Genomic DNA, 25,433 nt, shown 5'->3' with positions numbered 1-25,433 from the left:
CCTGTGATATCCTGGAGCCCATGATTGTATTCAAACATAGCTAACCAATCTAATACATCCAACTTAGGTTCATACATACCCACAATCTCTTTAGGCATCCGGGGTCTTTTTGGACTGGAGGATCTAGAGGATTCGGGGAGAGAAGCATTTTCCAATTTCTTCATCTCAAGCACATGATTGAGCTCCATTTCTTTGGGCCTTAGTTCTTGATGTCTCTGTTCATTTTGGGCACTAATTCTTTTGAATTCTAGTTCAAGTCTAAATTATTCTAGTGAGATAAATTCAGGACTTAATGGGGGACTTGACAATGGTCCAGTAGCCATAGGTTGAGGTCTTTGAGCAGGCATAGGGCCAGAGGGGGTGACATTGTTATCCTCCTCTTCCTCATCTGTTTCAACAATAACATTTTCAACATTATCATCCTCAATGTATGCTACATTTGCTGGAGTAGTGGGCACCAAAGCACCACTGTCCAGACTTTGTTTCTCTAACAGTCTATCAATCATTTCTATTTTCTTGCCTTTGACAGGAAGACCTTTCTGTCTACACAGATCCTTTAAATAATCAGCAGTATTAGTAAGGAGGGTCTCCTGGCTGTAACTTTCCATATTTTTGACTTTGTTTTAAAATAAACTTGTTGTGATAGTTAGCCTTGTGGTTAACTGAGTCAAGGCACTAGCAGAACTCTAAAATGTAAATCCAATACTTTTATCCTCACCGCTGTACACCAGTTTTAGGCAGATTCCTGTGCAGTTCCCTTAGGGAGCACTACAAAAAGATTAGGACTACAGGTGAGAGAAATAAATCCCCTTTGGTATCAGTCTGTACCACAAAGATTTAGTTGGTAGCTGTGGCTGAGCAGTCAGACTCATCTCAAGAGGGAGATGAGCAGTATTCAGGGTTTACACAATAGGCCTACAGTACTATGGCACAAGGAAACACTAACCAAAGCTTTGTATTACAAAGTAAATATATATTTATTTTATACACTTCTAGTAAAATACATTTGTCACAGTTATTAATCAAGTTAAAATAAGTCAAAGAAAAGCAAACACAACTCCCTAGTTAAATTGTAGACCAAGTGAACCAGAGTGAAAACTGAGCAAAACGGCACAGTGAAAACCAAACACAAGGGGTACTCTAGCAATTTCTCACAAGGGTGGGAAAACACAAGTCATACAGAAATATCTTCTTACACACCCTAGTAAATCTTCCCCTAAGTTTGTGAACCAGTTTAGGCAAGGCAGTACATTAGTATAGAGAATACTTAAATGAAAACTGAGCAAAATGGCATTTCACAAGGTTTAAAAGTGGGAAGAAAAAGGTGGTTATAAGAAGTAGGTGCACCAACACAGTTCTAGTTGAGAAACAATCTAGAGAAGGCAGTTTTAACAAATTTAGCCAGAGTCAGTAGGCCTGTGCCAAAGTCAGTGGTACAGGATAAAGGACCCAGGAGCAAAATGTTCTCGTAGCTGCATTCAAGTCTTTGGTTAACGATTCGAAAAGGCAGATGCCCACAACACAGTCCCATGTAGAGCTGTAGAACCCTATGAAAGGACAATGCAACGCATGGATGTATGATAGGAAGCAGGAGAGGCCGGGGCAGTGGCTTGGCCAGGCCCATGCAGGCCTTCCGGGGACCTCACAGGTGGGTGGGTACAGACGCCCAGAGCACAGTCCCATGTACAGCTGCAGAACCCCATGAAGGACAATGCCACGCACGCCGGATGATATGAAGCAGGAAAGGCTGGGGCAATGGCCTGGCCCAGGTACTATTCAGGCCTCCCGGGGATGGGGGACTTAGTCATAAGTGGGGGTGGGTATAGACGCCCACCGCACAGTACCATGTAGAGCTGTAGAACCCCATGAAAGGACAATGCAACGCATGTCGTATGATAGGAAGCAGGAGAGGCCAAGACAGTGGCCTTGGCAGGCACCATTCAGGTCTCCGGGGACTGCACATGCGTGTGTGTACAGACGCCAACAGCACAGTCGCATGTAGAGCTGTGGAACCCTATGCTAGGACAATGTAACACACGCCGGAAGAGGCCCGGACAGTGGCCTGGCCGGGCCCAGGCGCCACCCACACCTCAGGGGACCTCACAGGTGGGTGGGTATAGACGCCCACAGCACTGTCCCATGAACAGCTCTAGAACCCCATGAAAGGAAAATGCAACGCACGTCATATGATAGGAAGCAGGAGAGGCCGGAGCAGTGGTCTGGCCGGGCCAAGGCACCATTCAGGCCTCCCGGGGACCTCACAGGTAGGTGGGGACAGACGCCCACAACACAGTCCCATGTAGAGCTGTAGACTCCCATGAAAGGGCAATCCCACGCACGCCGGATGATAGGAAGCAGAAGAGTCCGGGGCAGCGGGCTGGCCGGGCCCAGGCACCATTCAGGTCTCCCAGGTGGGCGAGTACAGACGCCCACAGAACAGTCCCATGTAGAGCTGTAGACCCCCATGAAAGGGCAATACGCCCACAGCACAGTCCCATGTAGAGCTGTAGACCCCCATGAAAGGGCAATCCCACGCACTCCGGATGATAGGAAGCAGGAGAGTCCGGCGGAGTGGCCTGGCCGGGCCCAGGCACCATTCAGGTCTCCCGGGGTCCTCAGAGGTGGGTGGGTACAGATGCCCACAGCACAGTCCCATGTAGTAGACCCCCCATGAAAGGACAATCCCACGCACGCCTGATGAGAGGAAGCAGGAGAGGCCGGGACAGTGGCCTGGCTGGGCCCAGGAACCATTCAGGCCTCCCGGGGACCTCACAGGTGGGTGGGTACAGACGCTCACAGCACAGTCTCATGTAGAGCTGTAGAACCCTATCAAAGGACAATGCACTGCACGCTGGATGTTAGGAAGCAGGAGAGGCCGGGACAGTGGCCTGGCCGGGCACTGGCACCATTCAGGTCTCCCGGGGACCTCACAGGTGGGTGGGGACAGAAGCCCACAGCACAGTCCCATGTAGAGCTGTAGAACCCTATGAAAGGACAGTGCACCGCGCGCCGGATGTTGGTTCTACGCAAGGAGTCGTGGCCCAGAGCCTTCATTTCCGAGAGGCCTGCTGTCTCTTGTAGCCAGAGCCTCCCCGAGTTCCAGCTCACTGAAATTAAACCAGAACCGCTTCATTGCTCCGGAAAATCACATTGATGACGTCGGAAGTCACGTGACTTTTGAGTGGGTGGCCGTTGCTATGGTCTGTTTCTCGGATGGGAACTAGCAATGTGCGTCTCGCGATCCTTTTCCTGCGCATACTTTGGTGATTCTCTCTCATGGCTCAGCATGTGCTATTGCTGTCTCAGCACCAGCCATGTTTACACCTCTGCATACTTGCCAACCCTACAAATTTAGGCAGTAGGCTACTCCTTTTGAAGCAGCCCTACCGCATACATGCCAACCCTCCCAATTTAGGCGGGAGACTCCCGATTTCTAGTGAAAAATACTGCTATTTTTCACGTATTCCCGCCTAAAATAATTATTTCCCCAATGCATTTCTATGGCGAAATTGTTGTCTCCTGATTTCGCTGTAGAAATCTCCCTCTCAGGTGCTTCGGAATGTTGGCATGTATGCTACCGCCTACAGATTTCAGTGACAGATCCTACTGCTTTTTACAGTGGCGAGTAATTTATGTGATTCTAAGGCAGGCTCCAGGACAGAGCATGCAACACATTCATTAGTCTGTCTATACAGTGGACTGGTTGGTGATTACTTTGATTGCACTCAGACCAATCCACTGACCTGACAGTGCATGGCTCTGTCCTGCACTCTTGCCGGTACAACCCTTAGGTGAACCAGCAGTGAAAGCAAGTGGCAGAGTGTAACACCATCACACAGCATGTGTCAATAATTTGGTGTTAGCATTCAGAATTATACATTTTTAACATTTCAACATCTTTCCATGTTGTGCTTTTTGTATGTTTTGTATTTTCCTGTTATGTCATTGTTTCTGGGAATTATTATTTTTCAAACTTGAAAAATCCTACATCTTTTTGGTGAAAGAATGTTGGCAAGTATGCCTCTGCACAAGTTGTGATACTTGAGCATGCGCAGTTTGATCATTTTCCTGTGCATACTTTCTCTCAGCGCTCAGCATGTGCCTTGTGTGATCCTTGAGCATGCGCAGTTTGTTTCTTTTCCTGGGCATACTTTGGTGGTTCTCTCTCAGAGCTCAGCACGTGCTTTTGCCGTCTCAGCGCCCGCCACGTTTACACTTCTTCACATGTCTTGATACTTGAGCATGCGCAGTTTGTTCCAGAATGTACGCATGCCCAGCACCGCATGCTTTTACTGCAGATCCGTATATGAGCAGAGCGCATGCTCTGCGGATCCATGTTTCAGCACGGCACATGCTTTGGAAATCAGTATCTGAACAGTGCGCATGCGCTGAGGATCAGTATCTCAGCAGTGCGCATGTCTGTTCTGGTTTACGGCTCGGCTTTGCTGATGCAGATCTTTATCTCGGCCGATCTGCAGTTGTCTCCGAGGTCCAGAGCGTGGTAGGTGGTCTTTTTTTTTTGTCTTCCTGGGACATTAAATATTACGTTATCAAATGTGCAATACATCCAACGGTGGAAGTGGACGGGAACTAAAGAATACACCGTTCCCTTTTTTTTTTTTTTTAAAGAATACTTTGTTTTCAAGTTCATCCCTACTGGAGACTCGAACCTGGGCCTTCCCGGTATCAAGCCAGTGTAGCCTTTCACTGCTCTATCTCACACGTGTTTGAAAGGGATACTTTATTGCAATGGACTGGGATGTAAAACCCATTCCAAACAGCCAAGAAGCCCAGTTTGACAGTGATCTGGATCTGCCTATGAATGGTTGTAAGATCTTGTTTGCATGCAGTGAGGGGGGGGGGTTGCATGTGGCTAGGCATGTTCTTTAAGAGGTGTGAACAGTGAAGGGGAGGCTGCATGAAGGTGCAGGCTGAATGGGATAATGACACACTAACGGTGGTCATTTTAAATTCATTTTCTTTCATTGTTTTATTCACTTTTACAACAACTGTTGTAAAACACAAAAACACAATGTTGCAGGGCGCAGTGGAGGACAGGAAGGACCCATGAGTATGGGGGAGTGGGCAGAAATGGGGGCAGGATGAGGGAACATAGTTCCACACATTTAAAAAAAAAAGAACATTTTGACCACTAAATCCTTCACGATCTTTTAAGGAATAATTGGGGAATAATTTGCAGTAGGTGAGTGACCAGCGACTATTCCCTCCTCTTGGTGAGAAAGCAATCCTCTTTTTTGGCCAAGTGTTAAATTGTCTCTGGTTGTTCTTCATAAACCTCCAGTTAATCCTGTCTTCTGTGTATGTGACCTAGGATGCATTACTGGGCAGGGAGAGGAGATGTCTTGTTTTTGTAGTATTTAATTAATACCGTAAGAATGTCTTCCATTTCTAGATCTAAACACACTATTGTGTCATCCTACTCTGCACAACATAAGAAGCACAGGCACCAAAAGGTAAATAACTGTTGTAGTTTGTTTCTCTGCACAGTTTGCTCTATGCTTCTGAGATAGCCTGTCTCCCACCCTGTGTTCCTGAACTCTTCATGTCCCCTTCTCTCCTGTCTTGTCTCAATTTCTCCCTCCTGCCTCATCCTGGAAGTGGTGTCCCGATCCAGGTTTAGGGTCCATGTATGTGGCTCAGTCGACCAATGTGTGTCATTATAGTCACTGGTCCACCCAGCCCTTCATCCAGCCAAGATTAACAGAATGGGTACCGCTGAGTTGTGTAACAATGAACATCTGTTAGCTTCTGTCTATAACACCAAAATGCACCAGTGGGGGCGGGGGGAAGCAGCACTCTACAAATACACCTATTATTTTATGTTAATACATTCCTCTGTGCCTTCCTATTAATTAGTAATTCACTATTGAACCTGTATGGTGGATCACAGCACTTTGCTATAGGGGTGGAGGAGTGGAGGTCTAAAAGTGAATTAAATAGGCACATTGGTAGCTACAAGTAGTGTTGGTTGTTCTCCTTCCAGATCACATGGGGTGCAACGGAACCCCAGATCTGCACTTGGCCATCTATCTGGATGTTGTTTCGTGTCTATGTATGAATGAGGTAGCATTCGGGAGCAGAATTGAGAGCAAGAGGTAGTCGATGGAAAGGATGGTATGGAGTGCGGAAGTATGACGGACCCACACTCCCCTTGCCTGTCCACCCGCTAGAGGGGCCTCAGCAAGAGGTGACTGAAAAGGAAGCCCCTTTTTCACGCTTGTGAAGGGAGGTGAGTCAAGGACAGTGACATGCCCGCGTACACGCGTTCGTGAACGGTTAGACATTCAGGTGATCAGAGTAGTACAGGCTCCTGAAATCATCTGTATCGCTTCTTGTCTCCAGTTATTGGAAATAAGGACCAAATGGCATTGTTAGTGTTAGGACCCCCTGTTGGCTAGCATCCTGTGTGCATTCCTGATGAAGACCCACTTTTAAGCACTCGCCCACACATTGCCCTGGGAGGAAAGCTCCCTCAACTGGGCCCAGGGGCCTCATTATAAGTTTGGCGGTAGCCTTGCCGGTAAAACCGTCAAACTTGTGAAAAGTTCTGGCACCCGCCAATGAGGAATTACCGGGGTATTCCGACTTTACCAGATCCGGTAATTCCTCCATTTCCAGGTGCCGGTAAATGTCAGTCCCCATTCCCTTTGGAGCCCCATAGGGCTCAATGTGAACGGGGACGTCGGATGCACCGATGCATCTGACATGCTGTGCTCGCAGGTGCCGCTCTGCCCGCCATGTCAGACAAGGCAGGCTGAGAGGCACCCACGAGCACAGCTCATAGTATGGCGGTACGGTAGCAACGGTGCCGGTAGCTTACTGGCACCGTTGTTACTGTACCGCCATACTTATAATGAGGCCCTAGCTCTTCAGCAAGTCCTCACAGCTCAGACGCTGCAGATACTGTTGCTAACAGCAGCATGATTCAATATATTAAACAGTTACAGAGACAGTGTATTAAATAGTTCTTAGGACCAGGTTACTTGTGGTCAGGGTGATGATGGCAATAATCGGAAAAACATGATGGGGATGAGACAGATGAATAACAGTACTGAGTACATAGTTAGGCGAAGAGTCATTCTTTTACTTTAGCTCTGAAGGCCCAGAAAGAGGGTTCGGCTCTGATAGCTGTTGGGGGGGGGGAGTTCCAGCATTTGGCGCCAGCACTGGGAAACTCGATTTCCCCCTGCCGTTTTCATTTTAAACTTAGGTATATTGAGGCAGTGCAGGTAGGTAGGTAGATCTGGTGGATTGGTGTCTTGAGAATTTGTCTGATAGATATTGTGGAGCTATGTTGGCCAGGGATTTGTGTATAATGACAAGTGTGCAAAGTTTGATTCTGTCACGTACTGGTAACCAGTGAGAGTTGTGTCTGGGGGACGAGATATGGCAAGAGCGCGGTATGTTCAAGGCGCAGCGCAGGATGTTGTTCTCCCATTCATTCTGATGGGTCACACTCAGGCACCCAATCGGGCATACAGTGCATTCAGGCCATTCTCCTCCCTCTCAGACACTCACAACAAGGAATGTGTATTGGGACAAGTACCCAGCCATTCAACTCTACACACTGTATTCATACCGGTTTCGGGCAGGGCTGTCTCAGTCATTGTGTTTCATACCAGAAACCAGACATCCACAACAAGAAGTGCATATTGGTCACACACTCCATTCACCCAGGTCCCACCCACAGGGTGTGCCCACAACATACAGTCACTGGGAAGGTTCCAGCCAGTCTGGCCTGGACTTCACTACAATACCATATATGGAACTTCCACCCAACAGCCAGTCAGGGGGAAGGGACAGTCAGGGCTTCCCAGGTCTTTGGGAAAACAAGGTAACAGGCAATAGAAAGCAAAAGGCCACAGGGGCCATCTTGTTTCCTATCAGGAATCAACTGATTCCAATGGCAGGGCCTGGGTATCCCCAAAATGGAGGATACTCGGAGCACCTGTCAAATTCAACATGGAGTTGCCACCAGCCCATACCCTGCTGTGTGTGCCACACACAGGTGCCAAAAACATACACTAGGGGCACAGGGTTGTATCCCCACCCATCGGTGCCATAAATGTATCCCATGGGTCTATACACCAAACCAAAAATTGGAAGAGCTGCACTGCCAGTAGTCCCACATGGACTCCTGGGCAGAAAATACAGAACACAAATGAAAAAAGACTACAGGACAAGGACAGGGAGGCCCTGTCCCTCCAATGCCTTTCCAGCATCACACTAATCGGCTCCCTCACCGGTCAAATGCATTCAAGCTTTCAGTTTAATATATTTACCTTCAACGCGTAGCCTTGCGTACAACACTATAGCTTTCCACAATCGCGCGTATCACAAACCAGGCTCTCACTTTATTGGAACTCACCGGCTGTGATTGCTTTCGCGCATCCTTCTCTTTTCAACTCCTCGAGGTCAGGGCCTTACCCACCTGCCCCTCAGACACTCCTGGGTGGCCTTGCTGCCCTGCTGCCCCAGGGAGGAAACAAACAGTTTGCTGGTTCATGGAGTAAAGAGATTAGCCGGCTCGTCGGCTCCCTTCTTTGAACTCTCCCTGCTTCTTGGAGACACGGCTCCATCGCCACGCTTTCTCATGCCTTAACTTGCTGCGTGTCAGCTCCTCGGCATACCATTCTATCTGGCCCTCTTCTTGGCAGCTTTCTCTCAGCTGCTCCTCCAGCTTGCCTTCCTTCTTGGCCCTTGTCTCGCTTCATTTTCAATCTTGCTGTTTCTCAAAGCTGCAAGTCCCATAATGACTTACTTTCAAAAATGTGATTTAACTCCCTCTTCGCTAGTTCCCAGTGGCAGCATCTTTTCCTTTCAGCGATCTTGGGAGATTCAATTACAGTTCACTGTGTTTCCCTCTTGTGCCGCTCGGCACTCTTGCAGCACAGTTTTCCTGTTACAGCCACACGCACACCACTGGGTCTCTTCTTACCCTGAGCAGCACATCGCTGGCGGGACCTCACTGGGATGAGGCAAAGGTCAGGGTCTCACCACCTGCCTCTGAGCCACCTGGACTTTATGTAATTTGCCCAGGGAAACTAGCACTTCGATGGACATGACCAGCAGGCTGCAGTTTGCCTTTCTTCGGCTCTCTGGAGACACGCCTCCCTAGCCACACTGCAGCCCCTCACGCACACCAGGCCAGCACTTCACCGCTCTGCTCTCGTCCAAACTCTCCAGGCTGCCCTACTTTCTGGCTCTCATGGTTCACTCTGCATCCCCAGCTCGCTCTACTTGCTCTTTCATCCCCTACCTTTTATTCCTTGCTGGGCAGTTAAGTGAAGTCGGGTGTGCATGGTTGTGATTGATTGCCTGACCCTGACAACCTAGTGGTGCTTGGTAGCAGTCTTTCGTCTGTTTCTTAAAGTGTTTCTCAGAGGTAATCCTCACTATTCTCAGTCGCCTCTTCTTCTTCCCAGTGTTTGTTGGAAATGGGCAGGGGAGATGGAACATGATTTAAAATAGCCCATGAAAGTTTGGGTAACATCATGTTCATGGAAAAAAGGAAATGTGGGATACTGTGTCCCTCCTAAGGGGTTCCTCCTTCTAAGTCTCCTCCTCCCAGGTGATCCTCCCTCACATACCCGCCCCCAGGGTCAGGATCCAAAAGCGATGGCCTTTCCCTGGCCACCTGAGGGGAGGATTGTGGGGGAGAAAAAGTGAGAACACCCTCAGGTTTCTCACAGTGCTGACGGTTTCGGTTTGCAGGTGCAACAAACAATCCCCAACACTGGACCTTCCCCTTACGGATCCAACAAGCCAGTGCGCACAACCAAAGCTACCAGCCAAGCTACACATGAAACACACAAAAGCAATCACCCAACATAACAAACGCCTGCATACAACAAACAACCCAGACACTGGACCTTACCCTCATGGACACAACAACCAGTGCACGTAATCAACCCATCTGCAAGCCAACACACACACAAACACACACACACACACGCCAGTTTCTCCTGGTTCTGGATCTATCCTATCATTCTACCCTCACTAACCCACCCCACGCTCTTTCTTGCAGAGCCACGTGAGCGTCAGGAGACCATACCAATGGGAAGACAACATAACATAACATTAACTGCGGACTCTGGTGAAGAGGATTGGTCTCTCAGGTGCTGGGCAGCCTGCTAAGCAGGGTGGAGTGTTAGAACATATCGGGGGTGGAGGAGAAATCTAGGCTGGGGACATGATGACACATGAATGCCAACATGGCCCATGCCATTCAGAGCATGCTTTTCAGAAAAGCTTCTCATATGTGGCGTGGATCATGCATGATTAGTTTGTGAGGGCGGCGTCTGCTTTACCATGGAGGCGATGAACCACTAAAACATGTCAAAAAGGAGAATTGGCAGAATGAAGAGTTGACACTTGAAGCACTGCTGCCCATGCTGCCCTTCCCCCACTGATGTCATGTATGCTGGAGTCCTGAGAGTATAAGATGTGATTTGGTTCAAAGGTGGCATTCAGAGTATCATTACAAGAGTATGAGTTATGCATTCAGAGTATCAGGTGACATGCTTGTAGAGCTGGTGTAGGGATAGCTAGTTAGGTTTGTGTGCAGGTGGTGCTTTCCCTACAGTTTCCCATACCTATCCAATGTACTTTCCCTAAACATATTTCCAGTTTTCCCATTTCCCTGTGGCTATCCACAACTTCTTTCTAACCCTCTTCCCAACCATTGGTTGAATAAATGTGGCCTGTGGCCTGTATATCTATGGCATCTCTGACCAACCAAGGAGGGAGGGTTGTGTCCATGCAACTTCCATGGTTAGGACGAGAGCGTGAATCACACCTCCGACAAAAGGGGACCGCGACCGCTTATTTCAGCAATGAGGTATTTTCTTTTTGTTGAGGAAGGCTATGGGTCTGTGAAATCGGGAAAGGACATGGGGCCTCATTCCGAGTATGGAGGTGGCCATGCCTCTTTTAGCGGCATGGCTACCCCCATACCGGGTACCGGGTCCAGGTTCCCTGAATGGGGAAATACCGGGCCATTCCGACCTTGGAGGGCCCGGTATTTCCCCATTCAGGGAACCCAGACCCGGTACATCCCCATTCCCATTTGAGCCCCCATAGGGCTCAATGGGAATGGGGAGGATACTAACAACGGGCCCGTTAATGACGGGGCCATTGTTAGCATCCTGGTCTGCTCGCGGGACCCGCTTACCAGGCGTCCTTAGCGGGACCCGCGAGCAGGCCTCGTAATGAGGCGGTAGGAGGTTAACGGCGCTGGCAGCTCTACCGGCGCCGTTAACCCCCTACCGACAGGGTCTTAAAGAGGCCCTTGGTCTTGTGTTTTTGCTATACCCTGATATCCAGTGGTCACATTTGCACATGCGCGGGTTCCATCACTTCTTTCTGAAACGTTCTATGGATCAGCACTTGATGACAATCCTTACCATCGCCCTTTGGATTTTGCTGCACACGATAAAGGAGCTCCCCTTTTCTAGAAAACATGGGCCCAGGTGTTCCCTTCATGCGACTTCTGGGATGGCTTTCTGACACGATTCTTATCACCTCTACCTCACAGAGCCTTTCGTCCACCCCAAAGGGAGTGTGCTAGGCCACCTCCCCTCAGCAGGGACTGTGGCAGGAATAGAGGTAGATAAAAGCATATACCTGAGAGAGTAGGCAACAAACCCGTGCAGTAGCGGGTTAGATCCTCACCATCTACAAAGGACTGATTTAGCAATGTCATGTAATTTATTGAGAGTCTACTGTTCAAATCCATTCCTTATCAAAACCTGAACCATATACATTAAGACAATATGCAGTACTTTATATAGATGCCCCACACTTAATACGCATTCATCAATGCTTCTGACTTGATTCTCGATAATGAATACTTGATACACTGTCCTGTACAGTGAAATTATTTTATTAGGAGATATAAGTAATAAAAACACATTGCCACTATTATTGTAACTACACATAAAACACTCCATATGCAAAAGGTTATGAATGGAATTACAGCTATCTTTGTCTACCCTGTAGGTCTGCTCAAGATGGGGCAACATCTCAAAAAACCTAAAAGCTCCATAAAAGTAAGGGTCATTCCGAGGAGGGCGGTAAGGGTTAACGGTCACCGGTAACGAGACCGGTGCCGTAAAACCCTTACCGCCCAATTCCGAGTTCCCTTTGCGGGTCCTTCCTTTACTCCTGCTTTTAGCAGGAGTTAAGTACGGGACCCGCAAAGGGACTTTGGAGGTAATTACGGTACCGTAATTTACGGTGCCGTAATTACCTCCTTCCCCATTCCCATTGAGCCCTTTGGGGCAGAAATGGGAATGGGGAAGGGCAAAAGGTGAATGGGGAATTACCGCCCCCTCCAACCTTGGAATTGGGCGGTAATACCTCCATTCACCATGGAGGAGTCGGAGCGGGTTTGGAGGCAGCCATGAAGCTAATAGCTCCATGGTTACCTCCAAAATCGGAATGAGGGCCAGTGACTACACCCAATTCCCACTAAATGGCCTCATAAACTTAACGGGATTCTCAATACCTCTCCACTTTCCCAAAGTGATATTGAAAATCGGTAAAACTATCTCTAATACTCATTACAGTCCACTGATAGTAGGGAGAAGAGAGCTGTAGGACTGGAGCCTAGGTCCTTGTTGAAGGTGTTGGGATGGTGTTGAATGCATGTACAGCGTCCCAGCCAGGCAGAAAGGTTCCGTTTGAGAAAAATATATCAGTGATCCACCTTGTGGGAGCAGAATGAAGGGTGTGCCATGGATAGTGTATAAATTGTCTTAGTTAGGTCCGATACATTTAGAGGCCCACATATAGCAACACAGTAAGAGCAAAAAATGTATTAATGTTGCAGTTGCAGAGGTTATAGATAGGGCACCTTTATTGGCTGGTGTTTAGTTGTTGTATTATTAGTACGTATTGATGTGCAATATGGGGGAAGATGGAGTCAGTAGGGTAGTGTGGTAGAAACGAGGTCAGTGTGGTAAAAGTGATAGGAGTAACGCCATTTTGGATGTTAAGGCCTAGCACACGATGAACAGATGAGAATTCAGGACTTGGTGTGGATCTGCTGCTCGGTAACACCAGCTCCAAAAACAAAGCCCTTTTTCCATTCCCCCAGCAGAGAAGCCGAGGTCAGAGGCATTCATTGTACGCAGATAATCACTATTTGTATCCAACTGCAGGGTCTGGATGTGATGGGAACGGAATGTTAGTTGGTAAAAGAGCAGTAAGGGATGTGCCCTTTGAAGGACAAATTCATGGGAATAGTGCACGTGGCTGAGTAATGCCAACAAGCCAGCCGATGATTTAGAACACTACTGCCCTCACCCTGGGACGGACACCCCATATGAATTAAACCTAGACGCACAATTTAAGCAAACAAATCCTTGAAATTCAGACTCGAGAACGGTGCCCTTGTCACACCATCCATGGGCACCTGGGGTTGTGAGGAGATAAGGGCAGGGAGCTGTGTCTGGAAAGTCTTGTGATTCGGGACAGGAGTAGCAGAGTTGATGCCAATACATTTTGTACAAATTGGGAGGCGTAGCTCGCGTGCGCCATGGCATCTAGGTTAATCAGGAAGCCTACTGTCTCATCAAAAGCAGGGTTGGCCTCGTAAAGTTTCTTTGATCGCGCCTGGAACAGGAGAGTGAACATCATGTGATGGTCCCAGATTTACAAGCTTATCAATAAGGACGCACCAATCCCACATGTGGGTTCGGCAGTGACTATGTAGGGGACCACGTGTCTATGGAAATGGGGGTAGCGTGGATGTGGCCAATCGGTCATGGGACTACAGGGTGGGAGATTAGCATGTTCTATATGTGGTAGCCAATGAGGGTGGTGGGATTATGTTGTACTCATTATTAAGCATAGTATTGTTAATTTGGGTTTTTCCACGCTATATAAGGTGTAACGTCTTGAGATAAGATGAGCACTGTGTCAGGTTCGTTCTATGGAACTGTCTGAGACCCTTTTGCATATAATAAACCTTGTTGTTCCTTGCAAAGAGGTGCAGTGATTATATTGGTCATTTGGATTAGTTTTATTCTACGTTTTCTGTCTGCCATCCTTTCAAAGGCATGTGGTTTGTACGATCTAAACATTCTAAAATATCAAATCCAGGTGGATAAACCACCTATCCAAACATCATGGTCACTTAGCAGAAAGCATTAAAAAAGGTAACTGTGCCTTAACAAATGTAGTGTCAATTGGAATTGACCATGATGCAAACATAAGCCAAACCTGAATAAAATCGTTCCATGGGTAGTGAGCTGATTACCATAGGAAGGATTGCTTCCCTGTGCAGCTCAATCAAATATAGTAGTTGTCGCAAAAAGAAAAGCTTTGGGTCTCTAGAGCCCAAACATTCAATTCCAAAAGCTTCAAAATCCATGCAGAATAAAGGTGTGAATATTAACCCCTCCCCTATGGCCATAATGGAGGAAGTTGTTCCAGCTCGATGCTCGTCCTCGAGCTCTGCTCTCCAGTCAGATGGCATTCCTTTAGGATTCACAACCAGCACTGCCTGCCTCCTCCCAGAAACTGGATTTTTATACCTTTAGCAAAGTTGTTTACCAAAAGCCTGAAGATTTTTTATCGATAAAAGCTGAAAGCTTTTATATGTCTTAAAGCCTGATGCTCTTTTTTTTCTCCATGCCCATCAGTTGTAACACCTTACCTGAGGTCCTGCGGGGTCGTCACGGATTTCCCAGGGAACGCAGATGTAAAAGTGATGATGGCACACAGACTCCAAAGCAGGACTGGATAGCAGCAATGGAATGAAACAGCCCCTCCACCCAGGTCCCCCAAAAGAAATGGGTTTCTATGTTCTGAACCTTCTTGTGGCGGAATCAACCAGTCATGTAGTCTGTAATCCTTGGTTGTGAATTGCACTGCCTGCATGGAGGAGAGAGAGCGGTAAAAGCAATGAGCGTGTAACCTATGCTCCAACCCTTTTCGTCCCCTCCTTTCCCTGGTTTCTTTCCCCTCCCATCACTGATTTGTACCTGGCGGTTTTGCAAGGGGCTCATAATGCTGTTGGATAGGTTAATGAGGAGAAGTTCTCTGGTTGCGTATAAGGTGGGCAGCCGCGATGTTAGTGCCACTCTCATTAGCTTCGCTATATCGGCACCCTTCCATAAGCACGCTGTTACTATGAATGAACTCTTCACCCGAGTGCTTAGAGTTCCTGGAGATATCTACCTCACACTGAGCATTTTTTAACAAAGTATTAGCGCAAAGGTCAAATGCACTTCTGGCAGTCAACAGGTCTCCAGCGTAGTTTTATAGATAAGAAGGTATTGCCCAGATGCCTGACACACTCCAGCATGCATCATATATTACAATGGATTCAACTTGCATGGACATGCTGCTCGGTAACCATTATCTGCTTCTTTTTTTCATTCAGGTCTGGAAACTGTGCAGAGGGCAGGGGTTCATCTTGAAGCCAGACGGTAGCCCAACGAATGAAAAACATCCAGGAAGAAACAAGGAGGCAGCAACGTAGGAAGAAAACACGCCACATGGACCGGGTTGCTAACAGGTAATAGTTGCTCACCTGAATTGCAAACGCTGAGCACGGATTGGAGAGTGGCATGGCCTTTTATAGGCTTTGTTTCCCAAGATGATGGGCAGCTGGGCATTTTGGAAAAGGTAGGTTGATTTCTGTGCACAGATCGCAGCATTTCAAGACAAACCACGCACACAGAACCCTTTGCCTCCAGGTGTGGTATGGCTTAATACATACAAAATAGGGCTTCATTTGTGAGTAAGGAGTGTACTGTGCCTCCCCTTACTGGTGTTTTATGTGGGCTAGGGGTCAGTGTTACGGAGAACCTGCCCCTCTTTTGCTGCTCAATCCTGACATCAGTCAACAATCTCCCTCATATCCGGCCTAGCCCAGAAGCTTGGTAGTCCATTGTAGTATTTCAGGACTTAATTATTGTTATCAAAATATTGGATACTATTAACCAAAACAAAAAGAACTACTGGAACACATCCAAGACCATTGTGTTGCAGCCCAGAAGCTACACTAGCCATAGTGTACCTGGCTGTTCCAAAACTACTGATTAGCCTGGCACTAAGCCCAGACTTCCACAGTAAACAATAACGGGCCTCATCGCGAGTTAGGCAGTAGCCTTTAAATGCAGGGGTAAGGGAATTAGCACCAGCAATACCGTTCCACCAGATCACAAGTCAGAGCTAATTCCTTCAGCCACCAAAACGAACTGGTGCTATTACAGCCAGCGCTAATAGCCCTGACAACACAAAGCAGAATTACAGCCATATCAAGTCCATGTACGGCAGTATTAGCGCCGAAAACCGGCACTAATACAGCTGAGATTTATCTCCAGCCTCCAGCTGGAGGTAAAAGAACACAGGTGCTAGAAATAAAGCCACAGGTGCATCCACTGCACTCCAGAGGGCTACATAAGGCTGTTAGGGAGAATTCTCAAGAATGTGCTAATTTCCCTTACCTTTTGAGACCCCCCGGCAACTTTGCTGGATTTCTGGGATTACATTTTTTACCTGGGAAGAGTGTGAGCCTTTTTTCCCCACTCTTCGATGTATTTTGTGTGTGTTTTACTTTTGTGTTATGTGGTTATGGAGTCTTAAAGCAACTCCAGTGGCATCATCTTTTTATGTGTGTCACACAGCACCTTTAGTGCAGTGGCACAGGGGTGTCTTTCAGACTTCCCAAGGCTTAAATACCTTCTCTGGGACTGACTAGCATCTCCCAGAGCATGTAAAGTTAAATTGGCTTTACTAGTCTTTTTAAATTTACTGACCCAGCACGCACTATCTTCCTATAGAGTGCTGGAGGGGTTGCTTAGCTTCTCCTGCGTCAAAACACTCATGTAACAGTAAAATGTTACCTTTTCCTACTTTAAATGGCTGGTGGATTGAAAGCAGCATTATTTCGGCGGCAGCGTGCAAATATCGTGTACTCGATTTGGAGTGATCTGGTGGAGTTGAAATCATGATCCCTGGTGCAAAAGAAATCTCCCGGCAATCTCTCACCTGCTCTTGGTCTGTTCTAGTTCCACTTTGGTTGGTGTCTCCCTGGGACTAGGCTCTCTTCACTACTCCAAGCCCTGAGGAGAGAAGACGCACTAATCATTGGATTGAAAGCAACAACCGAGTTTACCTTTTTGATAGGAGGGCGGGGCGTGTGGGCGGAGCCATGTGCAAATGGGCGGAGTCTCGTGTGGCTGTGGCCTGGGCATGAATCTCAGGAATTTTGATTTTCAAATGTAGGCAGGTATGATGCACGCACTATAATATGAAGGAACTGAGCTGAATAGCTGACACATGAATACCTTGTACGGTCGGCCTGCAGATGCAGGTTTAGGGACTAGAATTAAACCAAGATGACAAGAGGGAATTAGTGCCCTCCCTCGCCCTTGTTATCCTTTTTACTGCACATGCGCTAGTGAATAGTGTCTCGCTCTGAATGTTTAACATCTCTGCCCGGGACGCAGATCCTTGAATATGTTCTGAAATGTCTGCATGCGCGTCTCATGATCCTTTTCCTGCGCATACTTTGGTGATTCTCTCTCAGCGCTCAGCATGTGCTATTGCTGTCTCAGCGCCGGCATGTTTACACCTCTGCGGACGATTTGTATCCTTGAGCATGCGCAGTGATGTTCCATGGTGTACGCATGCCCGGCTCCTCATGCTTACCGCGGATGCGCTGAGGATCTGTTTCTCAGCACTGCGCATGTCTGTTCTTTGGGTTTGCAGATGCAGATCATTAGTCCGAGCAATTTGCAGTCACTCCTCGAGGTCTCGAGCGGTGCATGGGGTCCAATTTGTCTTCCTGGGAACTCAAATACTACGCTTTCAAATGTGAAATACATCCAACGGTGAAAGTGTGAAGGAACTAAAGAGTACCACGTTCCCTTACTTTTCGGGTTAACCCGTCATCCTTCCCTTACGTTAGTGGGTAGTTCCCATCCGAGAAACGGACCATAGCAACGGGCCGCCCACTATTCTCCACATGACTTCCTACGGTCTTGGCTGGATCCCATTAGAAAAACGGACCTTAGCAATGGCCCGTCTGCTCTTCCTCATGTGACCTCCAAGTCATATATGTGCTTTTTCCGGACCAATGAATGAAGCACTTCCGGGGCACAGGGTGGATTCGGCTAGGGGCGTGGTGCCGAGTTCGGCAGCAGGGGTGTCCGTGAGTTCCACGTCATCATACAGGATGCATTGCCACAGCCGGGGGGCGGAACTAGCTACTGAGACTCTCAGCATCGGGAGCGGCTCCTGCGGCGGTGCAGATCTGGAGGAAGGAGGTGGGGGCGCCGGCGGAACACATTGGGGGGGCTACGGGAGTGGCGGCCGTTCTTGCACAGGTGCTGTGTGCTGTTGCTGGCGGGGGCTGTGTGAGTGGGCAGGGGAATACTCTGCAGGCTGCAGGGTGGGGGTGCATGATGGCGTAAGGCCTGCTCCTGGGAGGGTGATGCATTGGGAGACAAGAGTATCCTGGGGTCTGCAGGGGCTGCTGCGCCTGGGAAGGTGATGCATTGGGAGGCCAGGGTACCCTGGGGTCTGCAGGGGTTGCTGCGCCTGGGAGGGTGATGCATTGGGAGGCCAGGGTACCCTGGGGTCTGCATGGGTTGCTGCGCCTGGGAGGGTGATGCATTGGGAGGCCAGGGTACCCTGGGGTCTGCAGGGGTTGCTGGGGGTGGAGGTGCCAGATGGCGTAAGGCCTGCTCCTGGGAGGGTGATGCATTGGGAGGCCAGGGAACCCTGGGGTCTGAAGGGGCTGCTGCCCCTGGGAGGGTGATGCATTGGGAGGCCAGGGTACCCTGGGGTCTGCAGCGGTTGCTGCGCCTGGGAGGGTGATGCATTTGGAGGCCAGGGTACCCTGGGGTCTGCATGGGTTGCTGCGCCTGGGAGGGTGATGCATTGGGAGGCCAGGGTACCCTGGGGACTGCAGGGGTTGCTGGGGGTGGGGGTGCAAGATGGTGTAAGGCCTGCACCTGGGAGGGTGATGCATTGGGAGGTCAGGGTACCCTGGGGTCTGAAGGGGTTGCTGCGCCTGGGAGGGTGATGCATTGGGAGGCCAGGGTACCCTGGGGTCTGCATGCGTTGCTGCGCCTGGGAGGGTGATGCATTGGGATGCCAAGGTACCCTGGGGTCTGCAGGGGTTGCTGGGGGTGGGGGTGCAAGATGGCGTAAGGCCTGCGCCTGGGAGGGTGATGCATTGGGAGGCCAGGGTACCCTGGGGTCTGCAGGGGCTGCTGTGCCTGGGAGGGTGATGCATTGGGAGGCCAGGGTACCCTGGGGTCTGCAGGGGTTGCTGAGGGTGGGGGTGCAAGATGGCGTAAGGCCTGCGCCTGGGAGGGGTGATGCATTTGGAGGCAAGGGTACCCTGGGGTCTGCAGGGGTTGCTGCACCTGCGAGGGTGATTCATTGGGAGGTGAGGGTACCCTGGGGTCTGCAGGGGTTGCTGCACCTGGGAGGGTGATGCATTGGGAGGCCAGGGTACCCTGGGCTCTGCAGGGGTTCCTGGTGGTGGGATGGATTGGATTTGGGATGTCTTGGGAGGCATCCTGTTTCTGTGTCAGAACAGGATGGTGCAGTGTGTAAGGGAGTGATTTATTGTGTACCTCCTTTGTGTGCATGACAGGGACATTGTGAGTTTGTTGCAGTTGGGGGTTTTGGAGGTGTGACGGTTGGGTAGGAAAGATTCTGATGGGGGTATCATTTCTATGACTGTAGCTTTTTGGTTTAGGGGGAGTGAGGTGCCGGAGCATGTGTTTTTGGGGTTTCGGGTGAAGCCTTATGTCCCAGCCCCCCTTAGGTGCTATAAGTGTCAGGAGTATGGCCATGTGGCGCTATCTTGTAGGAAGGAGAGAAGGTGTGGTAAGTGTGGTGGTCCCCATAATATTAAGGATTGTGTCTCTGTATGTACACCAACGTTGTGTAATTGTGGTGGGGATCATGTTGCTTATTTTAGGAGTGTGTTGCACAGGTGGAGGCCTGTAAGGTTTTGAGCACTAAGGTGAGTCATAACATCAGCTGCAGCAGTTCAAAAGGTGCGGGCGGAGCAGCTGGTTGTGGTGGGCAGTCCTGCTGTAGTGGTGAAGCACGTGGAGGTGGTAGAGGTTCAGTCTTTGGAGGGGGTGTCACTATCAGAATTGTGGATTTGTTGTGTTTTATTACCACAACTATTAATATGATGGCAGAGTGCCAGTCGAAATCGGACAGGTTACAAGCGATGGTGAAGGCAGCGAAGATGTATTTAAGGATGTACATAGGATGAGTGGTGGTGTTTTTGTTCTCCCTTTTCACGCTCTGAAACACGTGTGTACAAGTGCGATACAAATATAATATCAATATAAAAGTGGACCATAGTTGCAAAAGGCAATTCATTCCTTTTGCGGCAGGCTGTTTGAATAGTACTCAATTGGGGGGTGGGGTTTGTTGATCAAATGTAATGCAAATTTTGTGCATTTTAAAGGATATTTATTCAGCAACAATGTTAAAAACTACTAGTTGCACAGTTAAGCAACTCATCAAAGTGGCACACTTGGACTGAAAAAACTCCCACACTAGCATTTTGCATTTTTGCAAAGTTCTTGACTCGCAAATGTAATAAAACCTGTTTCATTTGAATAGCAGTGATTTATTGATATTGGGTAGGAGTTACTTAACTGTGGGGTGTAGTTTGGGAGTGGCGCGCATGCAGAGCGCAGGGGGCGCATCATAGTGTTTCGCCCTGGGCACCAACTGGACTAGTAACTGTCCTGGCTGGATGGGCTCCTTTTAATCTCCCTCTGACCTCAAATGCTATGTTTTTAAATGTGAAATATGTCTTAAGGAATCATTGGGGAATCATTTGCTGTGGGTGAGAGACCAGCGACTATTCACTCCTCTTTTAGTGAGAAAGTGATCATCTGTTTTGGCCAGGTGTTATTTACGTTGTCTCTGCTTGTTCTTCATTCTTTCCTTAAAGAATCAACAGATAGAGCAAGTAGAATGAATAGCCACAACAAACAGAAATCCAAAGTTTCTTGAACAAAGAAATCAAAGCGTAGAGCAAATGGAATGAATAGCCATAACAAACAGAAATCCAAGGTTGTTTGAACAAAGAAATCAAAGCGTAGAGCAAATGGAATGAATAGCCATAACAAACAGAAATCCAAGGTTGCTTGAACAAAGAAAATAAAAGAGCAAAGTGAGCCGATGGAACAGATAGAAAGACTAAATCAGATAGTGTAACTAAATGAATAGACTGAGCGAAACGGATAGAGTAAGCGAAATGAATGGAATAGATGGAACGGGTAGAGCGGATGCAAAGGGTAGAGCGGATGCAGTGCTTGGAACGGATGAAGTGGATGGAACGGATGAAGGGATAGAACTGATGCAAATGATGGAAGTGAATGGATAGAGTGGATGGAACGGACCGAGTGGAAGGAACTAACCGAACAGATGGAACGGATGAATGGAACGGTTTAGGCTTGTTCGAGTGGATGGAAAAGCTAGCGTGGACGAAGGATGGAGTGGATGGAAAAAGGATGGAAGGAATGGAATGGAACGGATGGAAGGAATGGAATGGATGGAACGGGTGGAATGGGTGGAACAGATGGAGTGGATGGAAAGGATGGGGTGAACTGAACAGTTCAGTGGGTGGAACGATTAGAACTGATGGAACGGATGAAGAGGATGGAATTGGATGAAGAGGATGGAATCGGATGAAGTGGATGGAATAGGATTGAGAAAGAAGAAGTCAATGGAACAGATGAAGTCGATGGAACGGATGAAAGGAGGGATGAAATAGATTGACGGAGTGGATGGAACACATGGAACGGATGGAATAGATGGAACGTATAGAGTGGATAGAACGAACAGAGTGGCTAGAATGGACGGAGTAGTTAGAATAGACGAAGTGGATGGAACGGACGAAGTGGATGGAACAGATGAAGGGATAGTAGAAATGAAAAGGATGGAATTGATGGAGTGAATGGACGGAGTAGATAGAACGGACAAAGTGGACGGCACGGACAAAGTGGATGGAAGGATTGGAAGGATGGATGAAATAGATTGATGGCGTGGATTAGTGGATGAACGGATGGAGTGGATGGAACAAATGGAATGGATAGAACAAACGGAGTAGTTGGAATAGACGGAGCGGATGGAATGGATGAAGTGGATGGAACGGATGAAGGGATAGTAGAGATGGAAAGGATAGAATTGATGGAGTGAACGGACGGAGTGGATGGAACGGATGAGTGAACGGATTAGACTCGATGGAGTAGATGGAAAAGATAGAGTAGACGAATGATGGAGTGATGAATAGATAGAACCAATGAATAGATAGAACGTATAGAATGGATGGAACGGGTGAAGTGGATGGAACGGATGAAGTGGATGGAGCGGATGAAGTGGATGGAAAGACGAAAGGACGGAGGAAATAGATAGATGGAGTAGATAGATATGAGCAGATATAGTGGATGGAACACATGGAATAGACAGAACAGATAGAACAAACAGAGTAGATAGAACGGACAAAGTTAATTGAGTGGAATGAGTGGATGCAATGAATGGAATGAATGCAGTGGATGGAACGGATGAAGCGGATGGAATAGATGAAGCGGGTAGCACGGATGAAGCAGATGGAACAGATGAAGGAATAGAACAGAGGTCCTGCTCTCGTGCTTGGTCTCGGCGCATTACTGATAATCACCATATTACACTACTACGCTTACTCTCCCCTATACACCAATAATCAACTAGAACACGGCCATGCTATGACACATTCGGCCTAGCTGTTCTCATACTAACATGACCCCACATACACCTCATCACCCTAATAAAACACAGCTAGCTGAAGCACATACCAACTAGTTTAGGCATCTCCTCAGGCCTAACGCAGCCAGATCTCAGTCTGGGTGTCCACCCTCCAGACTGATCACATTCCAACTGATTTCCTCATCACCACACCTTCCGCTATAAATCAGCTATCATGCAACAACCACTCCAGCTGCACACATATCCGGTGCGCCCACGCACCGCACCATACCATATATATATATTCTCTCTCTCTCTCTCTCTCTCTCTCTCTCTCTCTCTCTCTCTCTCTCTCTCTCTCTCTCTCTCTCTCTCTCTCTCTCTCTCTCTCTCTCTCTCTCTCTCTCTCTCTCTCTCTCTGAGTGTGGTTCCCGAGGGCGTTCAACCTACCAGCGCTTTGAGGTCATACCAATGATACATAAGGCGCTATATAAATGCCAAATAACATACACCTCCAGTTAATCCTGTCTTCTGTGTATGTGATGGACATTGCATTCCTGGGCAGGGAGAGAACAGAAGCTCCTCTTTGGGTGTTTTGATTATATATCGTTATAGGATGTCTTGCGTTTGTAGTATTTAATAACGTAATAATGTCTTCTATTTCTAGATCTAAACACAATATTGCGTCATCCGACTCTGCAAAATGTAAGAAGCACAGGCACCAAAAGGTAAATAACTGCTGTAGTTTTTGTCTGCACAGCTTGTTCTATGCTTCTGAGATAGCCGGTCTCCCACCCTGCGTTCCTCTACCCTTCATGTCTCCTTCTCTCCTGTCTTGTCTCCCTTCCTGCCTCTTCCTGAAACTGGTGTCCAGATCCAGGTTTAGCATCCAGGTCTGTGGCTCAGTGGACTAGTGCATTCTATGGTAGGATCCATGGTCGTGTGATCTCATAGTAACTAGTTTGAATCCTGCAGGTCCACCCAGCCCTTCATCCATCCAAGGTTGACAGAATGAACCTCTGAGTTTTGTAACAATGAAAATCTGTTACCTTCTGTCCAGGGCACGAAAATACATCAGTGTGTGTGGGGGGAGCTGGGTACACTCTACAAATACACATAGTATGTTATGTTAATCCTTTCCTCTGTGCCGTCCTATTAAACTCGATTGGTAATTCGCTATTGGACCTGTATGGTGGATCTCAGCACTTTTCTATAGGGGGTGGAGGAGCGGAATTGTAAAAGTGAGTTAAATAAGCACATTGGTAGCTACACCTAGTGTTGGTTGTCCTCTTTGCTGATCACCCGGGGAGCAAGGGATTGGTGGTAAAGCCTTAATCGGGAGGGGCTGAATGAAACGGAACACCAGATCTCCACTTTGGTGGGTGTATTTCTTGTTTCTAGGAATGAATGAGTGAGCGTTCTGGAGGGGAATTGAGGGCATGCGGTAGAGTCAATGGAAAGGATAATATGGAGTGCGGAAGTATCACAGACACACACTCCCCTTGCCTGCCCACCCGCTAGAGCAGTCACAACATGAGGTGATTGAAACGGTCGCCCTCGTGATTGTTAAGGAAGGTGAGTCATGGACAGTGACATGCCCACTTGCACACGTTCATGAACGGTTAGCAAGTCGGGTGATCCGAGTATTGCAGGCTCCTGAAATCATCTGCATCCCTTATTTATTAACTTATTGTCGCCAGTTGTGGTATAAGATGGCCAACTGGCATTGTTAGGTGTTGGGATCCCCTATTGGCTAGCAACCCGTGTGCATTCCTGATGACCCACTTTGAAGCACTCTCCAACAAATTGACCTGGGAGGGAAGCTCCAAGATGTGGCTCCATCAACTGGGCCTAGGTCTTCATCAAGTCCTCGCATCTCGCACCCTGCATTTTTTGCGCGCATGTCGGGCCAGATTCTGGAAAAGGGGTTCCCTTCCCACGATGCAAGAGTGGTCGTCCACAGCAAAGGACATTTACCTTGTGGAAAAGATAACGGCAGCACTCCACGGGAGTAACTCCTCAGTGGAATCGGAATGGTTGCAATTCCACAATAGGTTTCAGTGAAAGGACAGGCCGGCCTGACAAAACGCTGAACATGAGAGGAAAGACACGGGCTCGAAAGGTACAGAGCTCTCTCGTAAATAGCCCACGTGGTCCAGGACAGTAACAAGTTTTGGTTACTGTTCCAATCGTTAAATTGCAAAGAGAATGAAAAACTCTGGCTGCAAGGGGGGGGGGAACAACGCGGTAATGTGTCCAGTTGATTACAGTATGTTTAGAGAGTCCACCCCTCATGTTAAATTGCTTCAATGCTTGACCCTGTCACAAGTTAATAAAAATAGATTTACAAAAAATAAATTGGTAAAGAAAGCTGCATGTCCCTCAGCTCTCTGGTTCTCGCCGGATCTCCGGGCATGGTGGGCAACTGTCCGCAATGCTGAGCCGAAATGGCGTTTATATGTTGATCCTGCTTTGAAACTTTTTTTTAAGATGAGTTAGTCTCATATGATCTTGGAATAAAGGCTGCAAGAAAATCTTACTTTGGCAGCATTTTTTCAATCGGCTGTCAATACTCCAAAACAACTTTTCCCAGACAGTGAAAAATCTTTCTGCTCAGAAACTGGCATCTGTAGCCCTAGCTTCCCAGAAACGTTGCAACAATCGGTCCCCACCCTCCCACCACC

The 25,433-nt window shown here is 48.2% G+C and overlaps 1 protein-coding gene and 1 pseudogene across 1 annotated transcript in view; one reads left to right on the top strand and one right to left on the bottom strand.

The window, feature by feature from the left end:
* Positions 1-25,433, top strand: part of LOC138498532 (zinc finger protein 850-like) — a 511,734-nt gene that overhangs the window by 42,284 nt on the left and 444,017 nt on the right. Inside the window, exons 3-5 of the mRNA XM_069622312.1 lie at positions 5,414-5,474; positions 15,413-15,547; positions 23,417-23,477. The gene's annotated coding sequence lies outside the window, so the exon portion shown is untranslated. The remainder of the gene's footprint in view (positions 1-5,413; positions 5,475-15,412; positions 15,548-23,416; positions 23,478-25,433) is intronic.
* Positions 1-25,433, bottom strand: part of LOC138498530 (zinc finger protein 585A-like) — a 1,446,290-nt pseudogene that overhangs the window by 1,117,432 nt on the left and 303,425 nt on the right.

This window comes from Ambystoma mexicanum, chromosome 5q (genome assembly GCF_040938575.1).
Source record: "Ambystoma mexicanum isolate Mex_15411 chromosome 5q, UKY_AmexF1_1, whole genome shotgun sequence".
Lineage (NCBI taxonomy): Eukaryota > Metazoa > Chordata > Amphibia > Caudata > Ambystomatidae > Ambystoma > Ambystoma mexicanum.
The sequence above is the reverse complement of the archived record's forward strand: the minus strand, read 5'-3'. Positions and strand labels throughout refer to the sequence as shown.